At 39.3% G+C, this 22526-nt stretch overlaps 1 long non-coding RNA gene across 1 annotated transcript in view; it reads right to left on the bottom strand.

The window, feature by feature from the left end:
* Window positions 1-672: 672 nt before the first annotated feature.
* Window positions 673-22526, bottom strand: part of LOC310884069 — a 54225-nt gene continuing 32371 nt past the window's right edge. Inside the window, exons 2-3 of the long non-coding RNA XR_014574015.1 lie at window positions 14280-14382; window positions 673-7219 (exon numbers count right to left, since the gene is read on the bottom strand). This is a non-coding gene — a long non-coding RNA (uncharacterized lncRNA). The remainder of the gene's footprint in view (window positions 7220-14279; window positions 14383-22526) is intronic.

Below are 22526 nucleotides of genomic sequence, written 5' to 3'. Positions count from 1 at the left end.
CCACACTGGTAAGGCTGGGGTTAGTCACAGAGTTCTGTGGGAAATTTGCCACAAATCACAAGAGATCTGGGAGTCCAGCCCACATGGGAGAGAGAAATGAACTGGGAAGATGTGGAACGATTTCAAAGTCAAGAATGATTATTTAAATGTTAAAAACCAGGAGCTTTACAAATAATAAACCCAAAAAAGCGAAAATCCAAAAAATTGACTCGGTGTCAGTAGATTCTCATAGTTAAAGTTATATAAATTATAGATTCTGAAAACCACAGCTAATTAAAACATACTGAAAAACACATGCTCTTTTATCTCACACAAGTTGAAATCGGGACTTCTGGAATGAGGCTAAAAAGACACAGAACTAAGATCTTTGCACAGATTCCCCTAGGCAAGACATCAGCTCCATGGTTTGGGCAGACAGAGACTAGTGGGGTTTTTAGACACTCTTTTTTTCTTTCTTTTGTTTTTAACTCCTACTCTTTTCTTTCTTTCTTTTCCATTTTCATCATGGCTGCAAGATGTGGTTCCACATAAGTAATTATGGAAATGGGCTGAGGAGATGACATCTGAGATTTCAGAATGAACTGAATATATGCACAAAACCTTCCACTTCTCAGAGCCGACAGCAGAGGAGGCTCCCTGTGGAGTACCTGTGAGGCATGAAGAGACCAGAAGCTGAATGAGAAATCTGTTTGTGGCAGCAACTGTAGCCCCTTTCCATGCCCGAGGAAAAATTCACCCTTGTGCAAAGGACCAGCACAGGGCCCACAGCACCTTTAATTTCCACCTGAGCCCTTAACACAGGCCCCGTGGAGCATCTCCAGAAGCAGCCCTAAGCCTTGCCTTTGTGCCTCCTCCACCAGCACACAACCCCCGTTCACTGAAGTCAGGCTAATCTTTCCCTCTCCTTCAAATCCGATGGTGCTTTTTCTGGAAATCTACAGAATAATTAAGCAGTACAGATTGATTTACCCAAGGCAGAGCCACCAGATGTAAACAAGAGCAATGCTCTATCAGTACACACAGTTATCCATGCCCCGTATCGCACAGCCCCCTCACAGAGAGGGACAAGGCCGTAGTGTGGAGTGTGCAGGCGACAGGCACTTACTAACATCCCTGGTCAATATTCGCCTGTGACGTATGGGGTGCATGATGCCCTGTATCTCAGATTCACCAGAGCTGAACTACTTCCATAGCAATTATTGCAGCATAAAGCAGCTACCCTGCTATAGCAATTCCAGGTCAGAGGCTTATGTGCTTTACAGAAGAAATCCTCAAAGTGTCCATCCCAAATATTTCAGGTGGGACCAGGGTTAGCTGGTCGACCCCTTACAAATCTAGGCATACCATCCTCAACTATCAAGAATTACTTTGCATAGCTCTACACTCATTTCGGTGTTTTCCTAAATGGGGGTCTTAGTGAGTGTGGGAGCACTTAAGTTTCACATCAGGTCTCACAGTAACTCATATTGCAATATGATCTTCTGCCACTTGTTTTGGTTTTTGTTTTGTTGTTTTTTTTTTTGTTTCTTTTGATGAGCACACCTTCAACCTATCCTTCCCTAGACTGTAAAATTAGTTTTTGTTGCCTATCTCTAAAATCACAGGGATTGTGCAAAGAATTTTAATTTAATCAGTGAACCTTCTCACTTTAAAGTCTCTCACTAATTATTTTTTAGGCCACAGGGATTATTTTTCACTCATCTAGTCCTGTATCTACTTCTGGAGTAGAGGTGGGGAAAAAAGGCATCCTGATGCAATCACATCCAAATTGTGTCACTCAGTCAATCAAACAGGAAACTAAAATACAAGTTGTTCAAAAATAAGAGCAAATATTTTACTGTAGAGTTCACTGAAAACACAAAAAGCAGTGTAATTGTCTTCTTTTAGATGTCTGCACAACTTGCCTTAAAGACCTTATCACCATTCTACTGGAAGCTAATTTTGCTGATAAAGTACTAAATAGGTGTTTAACTAAAATCAGATCTCACACAAGAAGGTTTTTGAAAAAGCCCAAATTGAGGAACAGGATAGAAAGAAAATTGAGGTGATTAATGGAAGCACATTCTAGTGAAGAAATAGATTTTAATTGTTGCTATTAGTTTATGTGAGTTTATTCTAGCCTAAGATTGAGATCAAGCCACTAAGAAAAAATCAGTCCTGTTGTATGTCTTGAAAAAGCATTAATTTTTCAAAAGACTAATTGCTAGATGGCAGATTTTTTGTGTGTTACATCTCAAACTGACAGATATGAAAATAAAGTCACTTGGGTAAGTGGCAAGAGAACATAAATCTCAAGTACAACAAAGGAAGTTATAAGAATCTCAAATGAAATGCCAAAGAAATGCTAAAGTGGAGAAACCGGAAATTTCAGGAACACACATAAACATCTCTCCTTTCCTTTCATGTGGGTCCAGTATTCCTAACAAAAGATATACACCAAAGCGAAGCCAGATTATTTTCTGAATGTTTAATTATAATGAATTGCAAACAAGGAGGCCACAGGCACCCCCTCTTTGCACTGCTCTATAGGCACAGCACACAGCACTGCTCTCCCAACACCCAGCACATGTCCAAGACACCAGGGATGCATCGGTGTGGTTGCACCTGCAGCGTGGAGATGTGCTCCACAGAGGGGCAGGTTTGGGATTTCCAAATGATTCTAGAAATTGCATCTGAGCAAAGCAGCAGGGCAGTACCTTGCCTCTCCACACGCTGCAATCTGTTGAGTTTTCTCAAGACACAGGAGTTCATTCAGACTTAACGATGCCAGTCTGCTCAGCATTTTCCCATAACCAGACCATATATTTTGCTGGATTGGAGCTGTTTAACTTAAGTGGATCAGTTCAAACAACTTTGGTTGGAAGGGACCTAAATTCTGGCAATAGTTGAAACCCAAAGCCTGAACCAGTGCTGGTGGAATCCAACCTCCTCTTCACACCCTCACAGCAAAAGGGGAGACCTCTCCTCTGCGACTGCAGTAGCACCACGGCTTTTGTCACATCCATAGTGTGACATCCCACTAACAAGGGACTGAGAATGAGTCATGATACAGGCTAGCTGGATTATCCACAAGTACATTTCTAGCAAGATAGCCAAATTCAATTTTATTTCACTGAGTGAGACTGAGCTGCTTGCTGAAAACATTTGTCTATTCCCACCCACCAAGTGAACCCACCAGTTAAGGTGTTACAAACTGCTAATGCCTTGACTCTAATACCTAAAATAGTCTGCTCAATTCAAGTAGAATTCAGAATAGGCTAAGCATGACGTTTCTCCATTGCTCACACATTTGATAATGCTCATATGGACTCATCTGCACAGATATCCCAGCCAGCTGTCTGTACAGAGCATCACACCCAAACACTTCTGCTGGCTTTGGGATTTTTTATTATTATTTTTTAAATATTCACAGTTCACTTACCAGTGATTGTTAACCTGCATTGTTAAACATTTTATTCTCATATGCACTTTTTTTCTTCCCTAGGGAAAGTTTGCTTTTTATAAAGATTATTGCTTTAAAATGCATAAATTCTCAATCGGTTTCTGCAAGAAGATTTGTTCATTTGGCAAGTGAATTGTAATAATGAGTATCTGCCTCCCAAGGTAAAGCTGGTCAGGATATTATGATTCCCAAGCATGTGACAGAAGGAGAAATCTGTCTACAAGACCAAATGGCCTTCAATGTACGTACAGTATCTCCAAAAGATGAAAGTGAGCAGATCTGAGCTTATTAGATACTTCTCAATGAGGAGAAAATGCACCTGATACAGTTGACAGCAGGGAAAAAAGATGACTTTAATATTGCTCACCTCCCAGAAACAATCCAGTTAGTCAGGGAACAGAAATATTGGTGTGAGCAGCAATGCTACACACTAAGTTAGTCCTCAGCTAACTCAGTTTTCCCATAGAGTGCAGGTTTTTTGATACCTTAGGTGTATAATTACCATGTGATATATGCAAGCTACCACAGCAATACAGGTAACATACAGGTACATGCGGGGTTTGTGCGTCCAGCTGCATTCAGCAATCCCCATCGGCGCCTCTATAAAGGAGGTGTACCTCATTTTGCACAGGCATGTCAGACTAAGCAATTCAAAACCTTGTACATGAAAGGGGGTTTTATAAGGCCATTATTACTGTAGAGTCCTTCTGTAGCTGCTTTTCAGAACCATTTTATCTTATACATCTTGAGCTATTGGATTTTGCCCACTCTTGCCTCTATAAAGGCCTAAACCACTTTTTCCAGTAATTTGGCAGAGAACATCCTTCTTTATAGTTGTTCATTCATCCTTTTACCAGTCTTTCTTTCCAGTACCTTTGTTGCTCTTTCCAACTGTTTCTGTGCTGTTCTATTTCTTTAACAGGACCAAAAAAATAAAATAAAAAATCCCACATTGTAGAGCACTGATGGGCAAGATTCACTTAGAAATTTTGAAGAACAAAGTTAAGACTTGGGAGCAGCAGAATTCCTATTTTTCTTCAATTTCAACAATTCAAAATTATAGATGTTTATAAACTATTAGAGATAGCCTGGTGGATTGAAAAGCAGGCATCCTATTAATTTTAAAAAGTACTTTTTTTAAGTACTTGAGACTGATTGACCTTACACTTTCACAGCCATATATCATTGGAAATGGGGATGAACAGACAGGGCTTGCTGAGCTCCTCATGACACTGCTCTGAAGCACCCCTACACTTACTGCTGTAGGAGTAAGGATACTCCAAAAACACAGAACAGAATGGGATAATTGAATCACCTAGGAATATATTTTATATTTCATTCCACCCATTTATTTTTTATTTTAAAGGCATTTCAAACTTAAACAACTTGAAATATTCAGTTTTCAGCTGCCTGCAAGGACACTGCTTTTTTGTTGTTGTTATTTTTCCATTGCTGGGAAGATTTTACAATAAAGGAATGGAAGCCTTTCTGAACAAGTTACATACTGATGTATTTATTATTTCAAATTTAGAGCTAATGCTTAACAAAAGGAAAAATTATGAAATATATTCCAGTAAGCTTCATGACATTTTTTGCCCTTCATTTGAGTGAATTGTGTTCCTTTCTCTCTGTCAAAAATCTACATTTGGAATTGTACAGAGAACACACTCTAAATTATGATCTTTCTCAAATTCAATCAAATTTCTCTCTGTCTCTATTTCTTTCTTTTTCTCCTGCTGCTGCTAATTAAGATAAATACGTCAGAAGTGTTATTGCTGAAGGGAAAGCTGTAGAAAGTGTCATTGGTCCCTGTGATATTTCCCATTTTGCCATGAGCTGTCGCCAATGATTTAGGACCAAGTGCCAAGGATTATATTAATCTTGATGAAATTAGCAAATGCTCTGCGATGTTGACATCCCTTGGTGCTAAGTGACATTCCCCTGGCTGGACCATTACTCCTGCGGAAAAAATACTCTTTCTTCCTCAGAGCATGGTGAATCAGGGCCTCAGGCGAAGACATTTTTCCAGAAAGGACAAATTAATGTATTACTTGCTATAAAGGGTTAGCCTTTTTTTCAGCACCTTGGGTAAAACTCTGTTCCAGACTCTTAAAGGACACAAAAAAAGCTCATCAGAGGCCAATGGATGAAGAAGGAAAAAGAACCCTATTCTTGATAAGGCTAGATAAAGGACTGCTGTTATATAAATAAATATAATGTAAGGAAGATTATAGCTGCAGTACAATTAAAAACATACAAACAAACAGATTTTGAAAAGCATATTGCATAACTCTACCTGCAAACAGAGGCATATGCACGTTTCTGCCTTCTGTATATCTTCCTGCACTCAGGTGTTTTCTAAACCTTTCACTGTATAGCAACTAGCTGGGGAAAGGAAGGTCTGGTGTGTGCATAGGAAAAGAAGCAAAATGTGAAAAAGGAATTACATGCTTTTCTAATCCTAGATTTTTTTAAATGCATGACTGCATTATTACTGAATTATGAAGCACTTATCCATATAGACACCAAGATTTCACAGTTTTAAAATACAGGTTTTCTTGCCCCCCCTCCCCTCCCTTTTTTTTCCTCATTCAGATATACTGTCAGTCTTGATTTTGTTTAGAGAGCGTACTTAAACCATCCTGGAAGTTATGGTCTCAACACTGCAAGCACTTGCACTGCTTAAAAATACTTGGACCAGATGATCTTGAAGGTCTTTTCCAACCTTAATGATTCTATGATTCTACTTACTTCAAAAATTAAGCAACATCTTTTGCATGCAATGCATATTTTCTGGAGGAGAACTGAAGTACATCCAGTACCTGAGAAAATATATTTTTTTGTTGTTCTCTGTGGCCCTGATTCAGTGAATTATCCCCGTTCCTTAAGGACCCTCAGCTTAAGTCCTGTTGAAGCCAATGGGCTTAAGCAATGCTTAAAAGCTAAGCATTTAAACTTGATGGCTTTTCTAAATAGGAATGATTTTAAACAGAGCTTATGCGCTTTTCTGGACTGGCTCTGTGCAGCAGCCACAGACAAAAATCAGTCTTCTTTTTAGTGACCCCTCCAAAAATACCCAGCAAATTTGGTAGCTAGTGACTGCGTGAGGCTGACCAGTGCTGTCTCCTTGCCTCATCTATTTGTTCACTACCCATTTGTTCACTGCTTATCTCAAATAAGCTCCTTTTAATTCTCCGTGTATAACCTTGCCAAACTCAGGAGATGTAGCAAATAAACAGCTTTGTTGTGATTAGGTTAAAAGTCTCATTTGCCAACTATTAAAATCTGTTCTCTTTGCACCAATGGGCAGCCAAGAAGCCAGCTTGTGAGATTTGTTCATCTCTGTGGTCATCTACGCTCATTTATATGATCATATATGCACCTCTAGTGGATATTTCTACTCCTAACATGGGCTCATTTGTGACCTTTTATGTGACCAGTGCCATTATACACAGGACCAGAGACTTGCACAAGGTATTAAATATCATATTGCACACCTCCAAGATTGACCCTAAGCATTTTAATGTCGTTCAGTTATGACACAGCTGAACTAAGGTCCAACCAGATCTTTATTCCCACTGAATAAATATGCTCGTGTTCTGTGAAGACTAATGCTCCAGCTCTGTCCTTGGAAGAACTTCATAACTTCTCCAGGGCTTCAGCTGGTTGCCTGTAAGCATGGCCATTTGCAGGACCAGGGTTTGAGACTGCTGTGCTGATGCATCTTAATACTGATGTGACCCTCAGTAAATTCTAGAGTTTATGGATTTGCTGCCACTGCAATTTAAAAGTAGACAGTTCTCAGCAAGGTTGAATTAACATGTGTCAGCACAGATTTACACAAGGATAGCTGATAACTTCCTGGCAGGAAAGGAGGAGAAAGTTATTTTTAAATGAAAGCCTGAATGTTGTAAGGAAAATGTAGAATAAAGAGAAGGGTGCAGACATCTTTTCAAATTGAACACAGCACTAAGCCTCATTTTTATACTTCTGCTTTTCATCAGTCCAATATCAGCAGAGATTCTGTCAGTGCCCATCTTGCCAACACAGTTCTCCATAAGAGATGAAAATACTGTTCCTACTGTTACAGGTACTCCACTTACCTAACAACTGTATAATTGTTTTCTGCTTCATACCTTTAAGAAATAATCTTGAATTTTTATGTATTTTAATATCAAATATATATTTTTAATTCCATCATGTAGCTCTAGAAATACATAATCTACCATAAAAATCAAATCCTGCAGAGCTTGTAATAATGCTATATTTATTAGAGCCTTATTTTTATTTTAGAAGTTTTTGATGAGGCTTTAAACATATAAATACATGTAGAGAACACAGTCTATGTAATGGCTATAAAATGTGATCACAAAATCCAAGTTAAAGCAAACTAATCACGGTAGTAAAAAGAATCAGACTGTGATGCCATATACTCACTTAGATTGTCAAAAGAGATGTCTGTTATATGACATTTTTTGACAGGAAAACCCATGACCTATCTTACAAGGTTCATATACTGTCTTGGCTAGCTGTTCCTTAGTATGATTTTCATTTAAAATAATTAACTTGAAATAAAATACCTATCCCCCTTCAAAAGACTTTCTGCTATGACTGATCAAGAATACAACTCTTAGTTCCTGAGCACATTAAAGCCAGTGATGATCATTCTTTCCAGCAATATTGCTTTAACTCAAAAGAATTGATTTTTTCAAAGCTCTGCAATACCATAGAGGAAAAATCTGTTCAAAAAAACAAGCATTCAGGGACATTCACATACAAATATAAATATGCACATCAGTATTTAAACTGGAAGTAAATTTATACATGTCTTAATGCATATGCAAAAGTGTTTGAAACATAACTACCCTATTACCACACTTCTTATTTTCAGTGGAAAAACGTGCAAGTATATTTTGTATTTCCTAGTTGAATGAATGAACGGATCATGTGAGATTTTGATTTGGGGAGCTAGGTGCTTTTGGAGTAAAATTTCTGCCTGTGAAGAAAAGAAATACATTCTCTACAGAAAGCAAATAATTATCAGAAAGACCTCTTCTTCTGGGGAGTAGACACAGGAGCTGATTATACAGAGACTCTACAAGAAATTCCACAGAAAGCTGCTCCACCCACGGAGTAAAACCACGTTCTACTACAGTAGGATTCAGCAGAAAGATCATCTCCACCCTTACGGTGACAAGTTTCAGCCATGTAACCCCTGATCAGGGCTTTTACCACTGACTACTGAAATCTGCTCTCGCCTGTAGAGCCACATACACTCTCTAGAGCCTCTTAAAGATTTCATAGCAGAGAACTTCAGGAATTGCATCTTTAATTATTAGCCGCTTTGATAAAAATTTATATAATATTTGTCCTCTTTTCAAAGAATTGGTGTTACTTCTATACTTCGATCCCAGACTATTCCTGCTCCAGATGACAGAATCTAGGAGGTAGTTATGGCACAAGTCACTTTTAGCTACAGTTAGTGCCAGCACATCAACAGGCTTTTGGAGAAAGTGGTCACATCTGTTTGGCAAATATCTGCAGCCCTTGTCAGCACCCTGTGCTATCTGGGGTGTGAAAGAAGTTAGATACTGTCACATATAAGTTCTGTGCACAGGTGAGTAAAATATTTGTTTGTACTTCCGAAGAATTATCAAAAGTATATTCAAGTGTAGAGATTTCATCCTCCTCCTTACACTGGAATTAGAGGTGGCTATAAGTTCCTTATCACGAAATTGTTTCGATTACCCAGCAAAAGCTTCTCCATAAATATCACATTTGTACTGAAAGAAAAACAGATTCTGAAGCAGGATGGGGAAATAAAGAAGGAAAAGTTTGCCAATATGTGAAGCTTTCTTAATGACTGTCAGTGAGATTGTGTTAGCAGAGATTATTTTCAGAACATTTAAAAAGTGTTCAACTCTTACTAACATCTAAGCTAAACGCTTTAAAAATTAGAGTATTCCTTAACTATAATTTCTGTTGTCAGTCTGGTTCTGAATGAGACATTCCATCAATCATTCTACCAGAAAGAAACTAAGTGAATCTGAAGACCCTACTCAGATAAAAGGGACTCATGTTTCATTCATAATATTAATATTTATACTAGAGCTCTCCTTGTACCCGTGGAAAGTAATGAAAGCAACTAAAAGCTATTAGAATATTCAGTTTAGAGAGAAACAATTTGTCAGCTTCCATTTTCTGTTTTATTTGTGCGATACCGCAGCTGCCTTACAGGGACCTAGCTCACACTGCCTCACCTGAGGTGCACAAGTGTAGAAGATGCCAGTCCCCTCCAAGGCTCCATGTCCACGTGTACCACCCAGGTAGGCACTGGGCAGCAGAGCCAAGTGTATACATCATCTTTAGTCCCTGATTAGACTGCACTAACCTGGGTAGTAGCTAATCCTTTAGCCTTCCCAACATCCGTCACTTCTAATTCCTGTAATTCAAGCCAGCAGCAGCTTGGTGAGCCGGCTCGTTCTCCTATTAGTCTGCAGCATGTGCCACTGCCTCACAAGCAGCACACAATTCACCCAGGCAGATCAATATTATTGATTGCTTACCTAGGGGGTGCATCAACAGTCACTCCCAATGAGGCCAAATCTCCCTCGCTGCAGCAGCACCAAGTCCAGCTCATTCCCAACCCAACAAACACAATTTTGATGCCTTGAGGCACTGAGTTAGTAGATTTGAATTTTCCTGGCCGGCAGCAAAATCAAACCATGCTGTAACACAGACACTGCCAGTAAAACAACCAGGAAGATCATTCTAATGATCCTGAAACATCCTTACTATCAAGGGCAATTTGGTTTTGCTATTGATTAATAACAGAGAAATTACATTGCATGTCTTCCCAGTCTGGATCCATTAAGAGCAATGGTATGCAAAATCTTTCACTTAGGTTTTGAATCATCCCATGACCAACTTGAAGCTAGAAACTGTTAGGAAGTTCTCAACTTAAGTCCAAAGCTAAATTTTGCAAGGCTGAGTATGCTTGAATATGGAAATCTGGACTGATCTACTGTAAGAAGGAACACAAAGAGCTGGGCAAAAAGAATCACTTTGAGACTGGAAGCTCAATTCAAACACAGCTTTCAACATCAGAACTATGCTTTAATGTTTTTTTAGATTCTAATTACCACAATTATGAGAGGAGAAAATATTCTAAGATTCATCATTTCATTTTCATCCGTAAAATCTCTTGCTGATCAACTGTGTTTGATGCTGTGGTGATGAAGCACAGTGAAAGAGGGTAAGTAAATAGAGTAAATGGATGGAAAATGAGTTTCAAGCCCCTGCAAAGAATTACCAATTGATTTTTATGGTGGTCACAACATTCTGTGGTTTCAGTGTCAGATTTTCTTTTGCTGTTTGAGTCCTATCACTTCCCTTTACAAGCATCATCATGCAGAGATGCCCAACTGAAGGTAAAAAACAGAACAAAGCCCAACCAACCAAAACCAACAATCAAACACACACACGCAGTTACAGGTGAATAAAGTCTGACAAATTTGTTTCCACACTGGCTTTGCTATGCAAAGGCTTAATGAGCCCAAACCTCCACACAAGTCCCACCAGGCATAAGCTCCACAGACCCGAAATAATCTGAAAAGTTCAACAAACATCACATGAACTGACAGAACTGAGTTTTACAAGGCAGTAATTAAAAGCTGCTGCAAGCTCATTTAAACAATGGCAAAAATGGAAGGAAAGTAAGAAAACAAGAAGAAACACGACAACAAAGGAGATGCTGGCAAAGCATCTGCAAACCACTCGGGGGACTTCATTCTTGTCACTTTGGGACGCTCACTGATGTTACTGTTAACTGAAGTCTAGACAAACCTTCTGTTCCAGGAGGACATTGGTAAAATCATCAGCTAAAGCAGCATGAATGGCCATGGCCCAGCCAAACACACTCTGGACTTTCTTTTGTGCCAAAACGATATTACGTATCTGCCTTCACAGACTGAAGGCGAGCAAACAGAAATAATTTATGGGCTCAGTGGTTTAATATCTACTTATGTACCAAGTCGGTTTTGCAACGAAGGTTAGTTTTGGCTGGTAATGTGCACAGACAAAAATCCAAAGACAACACCAGGAAACAGCTAAGCCAACTGTCATACAGAAGGGAATCCCCCTTTCCTTCATGTCCCTCATGTAGCCCATGCCACAGCAGCACTGTTGCTCTGATGCAGTTAATTTAGGCAAACAGAAGTGACTGCACAAGGTCTGGTGAGCAATCACGATTACCATCTCTATCGTGAGTACATAAATGTAACACTTAGACCAGGTTTCTTGTGTGAATAAATACTTCCACGGTTAACATTTTTCTCTGCAGAAAATGGCAAATATTTACTCCAACTTCTTTGCTTCTTTTTTTTTTTTTCCTAATAAACCAATTTGTTGTGACAGGCATGAAAAGCAAGGATTTCTGTTTCTGTAAATAAAGCCAATGAAATTTAATCTTTCCACTTTCCATACCAAAAATAAATAGGAAGGCACTATTAAGCAATAATCCTGAACCTACAGTGAATTTTGCTTATTTTTCAAAGTATATGTGGTGGTTTAGCTTCAGATGAAAACGTTACAGCAAGCTAGACATTGATTGCAAACCACTAAATTTCACATAGCTACCAATGAGCTAAGTGCAGTTAGCTAGCTACAACAGTAAACATCTCAAAGATGGTAATTTTTCAGAAATAGCTTAGTACTTCGCTCTATACCTTTATGATCGCTACTGCCTGACATATTCCAGCTAATTCCCCTCAAAGCGAAATTCAGCAAGGCACTTCAGAACTTCGTTAACTATGTGCTTACCTCATTCATTCTTAATTCTCTACACATGATGCTTTATAGCAGAGAAGAACAGTCAAGGAGCATGCCTAGCACTTCACAGGAAAGGAAAAAAAAAAAGTGATAAGCTTTATATCCCAACACCTATTCCAAGATGATGGGTTCAAGAACTCAGAAATTCAATTCTAGTCAAATATATTGGTTATTTCACCATGCCACTAAACAAAATACAGAACTATTCTGATTAATATGATTTAACTTTGTCATAAAATTTCTATTCCAAAAGTAATCCATTTCAAAGTATCAAATCAATACAAAAAATTGGATATTTATCATAGAACCAGAACTAAGAAGTCATCCAAAGAAATTCTTTGCGAATCTCAAAAAACATGAAAGTGAAAAATTCTAAAGGAATTATTTTACTTTATTCTGTTGAAAAAATCATCATGCTTTCTGATAACATTTCTACTTGATGAAATTACTATTTGTGATCAAAAACAGTTATGTTAAAATTTTCAGTCAGCTCCAACAAAGATGTTTTCAAATATGTTCTCTGCTATTAAGTTCATTACTTTGATTTTTATAAGATGACAGACGGTAAAATTTAACACAATTATTTAAATTAGAAAGCCTTTAAAACTTAAATTAACATGCCATCTTGGAGTCAGAAGAGTATTTTCAGCTTCTTTTGAATACCATTCACTTTGCTATTCAGTTTAATGTAACTACCAAGCAATTAACATACCACTCAGATTATTCTGAAATTTCCATTCATTCTACCAGATCTCTACTGAAATGTTCAGTTCATTTACTTTACATATTACTATTAAAAACCCATTAAAATTAACATAGAAATGACTGGTCTTACAATGACCAAGTCTTACACTGAGAATTAGGTTCAAATAAAAACACTGGAAGTTCAACTAAATACTACTAATTATTTTATATAACAGTAATTACTATTTGTAACCAATGTAAACAGCTTCATAAAGTTATTGAATTTTACTGTTTTAAGAGTAATCGCAACGCATCCATCAAAACGTGACATGCAGCCAGCATGTACAGCGAGTGTTACACTTAGGCACTATTAGAACTGCATATTTCAGCAACCTGAAGAAGGTCCAGGTGTGTGGTGTTGACGTAAAAGAAGTGAGTTAAAAGAGCTTTAGTCTGCCTTAGGAAATGTAATAGTAAGTGCCAAAAATAGAGAGTATGTATGACAAAACTCCATGGACAAATGCTTAAGACATTTAGGACACAAGGCTTGTGAAGGAGCAATCCCACCTACCATGACTGTTGTCATCCTTTTTGCCACTCTAGAATAACACAGTCTTTGATAAATAATCATTAGTTGGTTCTTTCCATAGTCATTGGTAGAAATGCTGCAGAAAGCCCTTGTTTCCAGGCCGATGTACATATCACACAGTAACAGAGCAAACTGCAGAGACCCTCAAACTATGAGCACCTGCAAGCTTGGGCTGCAAGCCTGGGAGGAGATCACTGGACCAGGGGCATCCTCTGTCCAGAGGCGAGGCTCTGTATTACATAGATACATACCGCTGCATGCCTTCTGCATGCATATAACAGCTTGCATCAGCACCAGGTCAGCCTCCAAATGCAACTCTACAGCATGACGTGAACGTAACTGGTTCTTCAGTGCTGCCACCCTTCCCTCCTACTGGTTCTCCCTTTCCACCCCTGTAAAATGCGCCAACATCTGCTCCTTCCCCAACTCCATCTTCTGTCCTTAGCACAAGGTTCACTCTGTGCTGTGCTTCTGATCTTGAAATTGTCAGTTTGTAACACTTCAAGGAATAAAACCCCAGATAATCTCTTTTACTATCTCCTTAGACAACAAATGTGAGTGATTTAAGTATGCGATTATTAGTTAATTTGTATTTGTACTTTGGGCACATGCAGATTACGAAAACCCAGTCAATAATAAAGACATTTTGAAAGAAGATAAGAATCTGAAACATGTATGGGTCTTAGAGATAAGCCAAGAGATAGTCTGACACACACATTGATTTGGTCCTCTCACCTTTGCCTATTTAGAATGTGATCCAAACACAACCTTCTTTACCACAAAATGATAGCGCAGGAGAGGCGGTTTTGCCATCCAGCAAACTTCTTGACAAGGATACCTAGGGGAAATTTAAAAGGTAAGCAAAACTCAGAGGGTAAATGTTACTTTCCAAGAAATAAGCCCTTGTGAACATACCCATTTCCATATGTCCAACGTGGGAATGTAACTGTGAACACATATCATAACCTCGGTAAGGGAAACATTCCCCCCCATCCAAACTTTAGACACGGAAATGAGCACAACTTCTTTTTATAGAAAACCACCACAGAACATCTGAATAGTCAAAGAAATTGTTCGGGTGCCTACATTCATGCTTATGAGATCTGGCAACACGCTTGAATTTTATTCTGTTCTCAAACAATTACTAGTAAGAGCAAGGAAAAGTACCTGTAAAAATAAAATAAGAACTACCCATTTCCCATTTCCTGCAGCTCTGCTCCATGAAGCACCTAGAGAGCTTTCTGACCATTATTAAAACACAATGGCAACCCATTTTTTACTGCCGCTCTATTACAACAGAATAGAGCGAGAAGAGTCCCCCTTAGGAATATTGGCTGGGAAATAAATAAATAAATAAATAAAGACACTCAAGATTTTAAAATCTTGAAGGAGGTGTTAATCAAAACTATGTTTTCAAAATCCTTTTCTTTTTTTTAACTTGCAAACTTCTTCACAAAACCACAAGCATATTGTTATAACCACAGCTTATGGTGCAGCATGATTTTACTTTTGAGACACAAATTGTCATTGCTCTAGGAAAAGAACAAAGGGTCTAATTTTCAGAAGAAGTGAACACAGAATTCCTGCTGAAGTCAAGTATAGCTGTGGGCACTCCAGGTCTCTTGAAACAAAATATACCGTGCTCAGCCATTGTGCACAGTGCTTTGCTTATTTATGCATAAACAAAAAAGGGCTATTCCCAGAGGATGGACTAGTCTCCTTTGTAATATAGACTGAATGCTCAGGTTTTTAATTATGTTATGTGAAAAATAGGCAGCTTGCCAAATGCCAAAGAAAAAAGTCAGAATTCCCTCGAGTACCGTCACCTGAAAGCAAAATAGAAAAAACAACCAACCAACCCCACCTTCATTCTCACTATTCAGTCAGAACTAGGGAACTGTAACCCTGCTCAAACCCCGTCTTCCCATATGAAGCCTCTGCCCCCAGCACTGGCTAACAGCCAGCGGGGCTCGGAGGAAGGACTCGCTGGAGCCGATCCTCCATCCACACTTGGCATGGGGCTATGCATGTTGGGACCCACACCCCAGCATCCAAGCTGAAACCCCAACCTTTGCAACTTGCACCTGCAACTCATCTTTCCTGGCAGTACTCATCCATCTACGCTTTGCTATTCATTATCTTACCAGATCAGACAGCAAAGCATCATCACAATTAGTGCAATTTGAGTTCATTTTTTGAAGTATAATTAAAGCCAGCATGCTCTTTGCCATGGCCCACGTATTCCCAGAAACAGGGTCTAAGCAGGGCACAAGATTTTTATCAAGCACTCTCACTGTATCAAGTGTCGTTTCAGGAATGACATTAGTAATTCCAGGTGTGTCACGTATTAATTGGAAGAGGAGAAATAATGTAAAGTGCTACATTTTTATGTTTGCTCTTCTTTATCAAGTAGTGAATGTTACTGCAGGGTTGAGGAAAAAGATGTGTATTTCAGATAAAAGTAGCCAAAAAAAATCTCTAAATATATATACATATATATGCATACATAGATATATACGTATATATTGAATTGGATGAGTGGCTGTTTCTTGAAAATTCACCCAACGTAATGAAAAAAATTATCTGGCAGTTTAAAAAAATACAAACAATTGGAATATTTAATAAGGTGGTTTAAGATGAATTGGTAACCATGATCTGTACTCATGGCTCAGCTACTTTGAAGTAAGAAGAGCACACACCTTGTTTTTCTAGAGGAATATAACAATCTATCCGGGGGCAGGAGCAAACATGAATACACACACACTGCCCAAACCTAGCAGTAATACCTTACATAAATGTAAAGGCAGGAGCTGAGTAAATGGCAGCTGTGACCTGCAAGTACAAGTGGGAGAGGCGTCTCTGTGTTAGTCTTGTGGTTTAACACGGCCGGCAGCTGAACACCACACAGCTGTTCACTCACCCTCCCCCCTCCCTCTCTGGGATGGGGGAGAGAAACGGGAAAGTGAAGCCTGTGAGTTGAGATAAAGACAGTTTATTAAGACAGGAAAATAACAACAACAACAATAATAATAATGATAATAGTACTACTACTAATAACGTGTACGAAACAAGTGATGCACAATGCAATTGCTCACCACCCGCTGACCGATGCCCAGCCTACCCCCGAGCAGCCGGCCCCCCACCCCGGCCAGCCACCCCTATATATTGTTTAGCATGACGTCAGATGGTATGGAATACCCCTTTGGCCAGTTTGGGTCAGCTGTCCTGGGTCTGTCCCCTCCCAGCTCCTGCTGCACCCCCAGCCTGCCCGCTGGCAGGACAGAGCGAGAAGCTGAAAAGTCCTTGGCCTGGTGTAAGCACTGCTCTGCAACAATTAAAACATCAGCATGTTATCAGCGCTCTTCTCATCCTAATCCAAAACATAGCACCCTACCAGCTACTAGGAGGAAAATTACCTCTGTCCTAACTGAAACCAGGACAGTTAGTAATTGGAGCCTGTTTCTCCAAGGCTCTGAGCAAGCCAAAAGCAAAAATTCTGTTCCAGGAGCTCTGAAAGCAAGCTGCTAACCAGTGAACTGCCTGCGAAATGAATAATGGAAAGGAGTTTGCTTTGATAGTCTATGGGTTTGTGTGTCTTCTCTCTCATCAGCAGGTTAGCATACAAGGTTTGGGGTAGTCTTTAGTTTTTAAGGGACAAAGCTTTGAATTGCACAAGTGCTCTTTCTTCCCCTATTCTTCCAGCAAAAGCCCAAGTTATGGGCTCATGGGTACCTTCACTAGAATGGTGAAAAACTGTCAGACCTCAGTAACAAAACCAGTCATCCTATTTATAGCATACACACAGTACAGTTAAACATGATGAGAAAACAATGGTGAACATTTTCAGTTGTCCTCAAACTCATTCAACCACACCCTCTTGTCTAAATGTTAATTAAGATAAGCAATTTGGGATGACATGCAAAACTCTGCCCCCTCCCATTGAGTATTTCTGCAACAAGGACTGTTCAGAGGAACATTTGGGTAGGACAAAAGAGGGCACCGAGAACTGAGCAAGATGCAGAGGGGGCCAGACTGGGCTACTCAGAGGAGCAAGAGGGGTTCCCCACCTGCCTTTCCTCTCCTTGCCCACCTTGCTGGCAGAGCAGTGCGCCCTCAATTTAATGCACAATGGGATGTCAAGGCAATTCTTCAAATTGATTCTGGCATTGCTCCAGGTTGGCAGCAAGGAACAATAGAGTCTTTTTAAGGATTTGTTTATTATTTGTTCAGTTGGCATAAAATGATGATATAAAGCTAAAAATAAATGTGCTCAGAGAGTTGAATATAAAGGCTGCAGGGAGTGCTCTTCTGCAAACTCCTGACTGGCGGAGGGTGCCTGGGGATCAGCGCTATTTCCCTCTCAGCACCAGGCTGCACAAGATTATTCACCGTCAAAAGGAAATGGGGAGACAAGGAGTGAGAGCTTGTGCCCCTCACTACCACGCCGAGGAGACCACAGAGATTAGACAACACTGCTGTAAACATTAGTGCCATTCTCTTGAAGTAACAGTTTATAAAGTGCCATAAATAAAACGGTTTTTCAAAACTGTTGATAATATAATGTAATGACACTTTTATAGCTGGTTGTGGCTGGCATGTACTGTTGTGTATAAAATTCAAATGTAAGGTGGATATCAAAATTGCAGTCGAAGAGACCTGGGTATGAAAGCGTAGCTTTGAGTCTCCAGCTGCATTTTAAGTCCCTTATTAAGTCATTATTAGTAGAGTCTAGGGAAAGGCTGCTGTTTCTTCTTCTTCTTCTTCCTTTGGACATGTTAAAATAGGAAAAGATAGACAAGACTTTCATATATACTGAATCCATCACATTGCAACAGATTTTTTGCTATTTGAAACCATCTACTTTGTTACAGTGAAAGCCTTAGAGAAATAGGTGCCTTGCTTGTAGTGTGAATACTACATCATCAGTCCATTCATCATTGTCATAATCACAATTCGATGGCTTCTAGGACCTCAACATTTAAGGCCTCCAGAGGTATAAAAGAAAGGATGCACACAAAAAAAAGACTTTGAAGAATACTGTTTCCATAAATACATATAGATTCCTTAAGAATAATCATCTCCAAAGTTTTCTAATGTTCCCAAAGCCACATTGTTCAAAAACAGGATTGCTAATGTTTTATTCTGATCAATGTTTTATTTCAACGTGTTTAATTTTCAAGAGCTTTTTCAAAGATTATATGATTTGATACCTCCAGACACCTACCAGTTCCCACTCTTAACAGGTCTGTTGCATTTTCACTCTGGATAAGCATCAGTTACAAAACCTTAGCGTGGAAATTTTTGATTAACTGTATCTGAACTGAGATTTAACATAACGAGCTATTCTCTTTAATTAGTGAAGAACAACCACCAAGCCAACAAAATCACTGCAAGCAGAAACTGTCTTTTTTATAACACATTTGTTAGATATTTTCTGAAGGATCTGGGTCAGTAAATATTAGCAATTAAGATGGAGGTGGGTGTGAAAGGCAACTGGGAAATCAAAATATTATTCAAACCAGAAAAGTGCAACTCAGTACTTGTTTTTGTTTCCTAGTATTCTTGGTAGATTGCTGAAGTTCACTGTATTTTCACTTTCCATCTTTACACAATCAAAAGTCCAATAGTAAGTCAGTTCTACATCTTTCTTCCTTTTTTTTTTTCTTCTCAAGAATCCCAAAGTCTCACTGATGGAAGTTTGTGGATTTTTTTTTTTTTTTTAATATTGTCATTAGTGTGGGTGAGGACTTTCTGTCTACAGAACTGGAAGCTGTCGTCATCTACTGATTGCTCAGCTTCCATAATCATTACAGTGTCACCCAGTAATCTTCCACATCACTATCGTGTGAAGGAGGATGCCACAGACAGAGATTAGGCTCCTTTGGAAGGAGTAAGGAAACTGAGCAAAAGTGGTATTTGTTCAGAAGCGCTTGTAAAGGAAACCCTTAATTTTATAGCTAGAAGTTAGTTCACATAATATGAAGTAATAGAAACTGTCACCTCAGTATATTTTCTCCCATTACTCCATTTGCTTTCATAATGGAAGACTGTTTTTTTTTTTTTTTGCAATACCAGCATCAGGTATCTCTTCTCCAGGTTCCTCTCCCTGCAATCTAATAAACTTGCTAAGTCAAGTCTAATAAATGAATTCACCCCCAAACGTAAAAAAGTAACAAGAAAAATCAGCTCCTACTTAGGCATGTGTTTGAATAAGGCCAGAATATGCAATATATGCTGCCTGTACGGAGTCTGACAGGAGCTCGGCACATGCAGGCAGAGCACAAGCAGTGGGAATGGCCAGCTGCCTCCTGTGCCACCCCTGGAAATCCCATCCTTTCAGCCCAAGCCCCTCCAGTTACTTGCTCAAGCTATGGCTGTGTACAGATACCAATTTCAAGAGCAATTTACTGGAACTTTGAAAGCACAGACATCTGATAAATCTGATAAAGCGAGCTGTGCGTTCACTTTAACTCTTGCTTGGGGCATGTCTGATTTTCAGTGATTAATAACCATCGCAATGATTTCTAGTGTTCAGCATTTGCTAAGCGAGTAGGGAGCAAACACTCCTCAGTGCACCCTGCACAAGGGAAGGGAGAGGAGTGCTGGGAGCTACAAGGCATTGCTTATGCCTCAAATTCTACCCTATTCAAAAGGCACAAATGCTTTCAGCAGTGGTGCAGATAGCAGCTAATGGAAAACATTAGTGAAGCCATAATTTTATCTTACTGTACTATATGAAGGCTTGCAGAACTCGATTTCTAAAGGGTCTGAGATGGAAACTTGCATTCATTTACGCTGCCCAGTTATGAACATTTCTGATGTGCCTTACTGAGATAGAAGATAATTCAGTGAACTCCAGATCACTGGCTCAGAAGTCTGTTATTTAGTACTAGTACTTAAAAATACATTTGTGTTGAACATTTCTGCTGGATCTGAAAAGTTTGAGTGTGTGGTCCTGCTGGCAAGGGCCTTGCAGGATTTAAATCGATTTTTCAGATATATGTGCCTTCTCAGCTAATTTATATTTTCTGCCTGGTTTGCTTAAGGGCTTTCATTCAGTTACTGTGCAGCGTGCTCCAGAAGTGTACTGTTTGAGGCTATACAACTGCATCATGTTGAGGAGATGATATTGTCTCCAGTTCCGCACTCTGCTGGGAGCTGTTTTACACTGTTTGTACCATGAGCTCTCTCTCCTTTGCTCATGGGCTGTTTAGTACATTAAGCCCACCTGCTAGGTATTGCAGAAGAGCCAAGGAGTCACAAGGATTAATTGGATAAGCCTTATGAAGTTAAAGCTTGCCTAGACAACTGCCAGCTCCTGCACTCGGGCAGATTTCTCCCCTCCTGTCCCATTTTTCCCCGAAGTCCTAAGAATCCCGACTGTAAATTGTGATCGTTACCACAGCTGTTTGCTCCTGGGGGAGGTTTGTTAACTCTGGCTTTCTAATCTAATTGAAAGAGCCAAGCTAATCTCCCCGGCTGGTGCAAGGCAATTCCCACACACACAGCTCCCTCAGTTTTTGGAATTTCAGGTACTAGAAATTGGATGGCATTTTCTTTTAAGTTCAACTTCTATTCCAGATACGTACCAACATCCTAAAAAAAATAATTATATATATATATATAATGTATGTCTACCTGCTGACCTAAACGTTTGCCATTAAAATAAATGAGGTGACAGTTGTGTCACAAGTGCACAGGAGCTCCTGCAGGTAAATGCCAACATTTCTATTAGCAACCCAGAGAAGCAGGCATGTGAAATTAGCTGACTTCTGGTCATGGAGCCAGCTGGTATCCCTCATTCTCCAGCATCAGCAGTCTCAGCAGATGCACGTTGGACTCAATGGATTTAATGATTTACCTTCAAGCTCCCAGCCTGGAAACTGCTCCAAGCCCGGGCAGCTTGAAGGGAGGAGGCAGTGCCATGGTCTGTCCAGCCTGGTAGATGGCCTTCATCATCCAGAAATAGCACGCTGAGCTGTTTGACAAGACCTGACTTAGCGCTTCAAATATTATCAATATTTGGCAGCAAACTTCACCATTTAATTAACAATCTCTTGCTTTAAAAGCAGATATATTCTTTTAAGGAAACAACAGCCCTGCTGCTTTGAAGAATTCAGAGCAGGATGAGGCTGGCACCTAATGATAACGCTGAGAAGCCTCATTGCACCTTCTTGGAAAAGCTGTTCAAAAGCCCCGTTTCATTCCACTCTCTGATCACTGCATCGCGTGCTGCTTTCAAGCTATAATACATATTTTGCTTTTTGATGATGCAATGAAGAAACTGATGTAAATAAGTAAATGGTGATGTCTTCAGAAACCATACTTTTAGAGAAAGGGAAACTCTGAGATCACTTTGTAGGATGCTGGGAAGTCTTTAAACCATCACGTTTTATAACAGAATTGAAGACAAGATGTCTGAGATTAAGGTTTCAAAGTTTTAAAAACATTTTGCAATTAGATTTGTAAAAGTGTTAATGAGAGATTATGCAGCAATACCAAGTTGTTTTTACACTCTCATTAAATGTATCATTAAGACATAACGTTCTTCCTTAGTCTATCCATCAGCGCCATTACCTCCAGCATTGCAGGAGCCTTGCAAGAGATAACAAGATAGCAAGAAGTAGTGGAAATTCTAACAAAACAGAAACAAAAGCCAAAGCCAAATCGAACCACACACCAAAAACACAGCTCATAAAATACTAGTAAGCAGTGACGGGCTTTCTGCTCCTTACCATTGAGCTTTCAATATGGATGAAAATTCATCCGTCTAATCTTCTACTGAAACCGAATTATCACAGGTTTCTTTCAGAATTACCGTAGAAGATGGCTTGGTTTTCCTAGGTAGATGACATTTAAGAGTCACATTCAGACACAAACCTCTACCCCTCCTTATTCTAAAATAAAGTTTGCATTTCCTTTATGAGATGCTACTAACTTTTGTGAAATTAAAGAAATTAATTATTAGCAACAGATCCCTAA

Source organism: Anser anser (assembly GCF_964211835.1).
Source record: "Anser anser genome assembly, chromosome: 19".
NCBI classification, from domain to species: domain Eukaryota; kingdom Metazoa; phylum Chordata; class Aves; order Anseriformes; family Anatidae; genus Anser; species Anser anser.
This window is presented reverse-complemented; position numbering and strand designations above follow the sequence as displayed.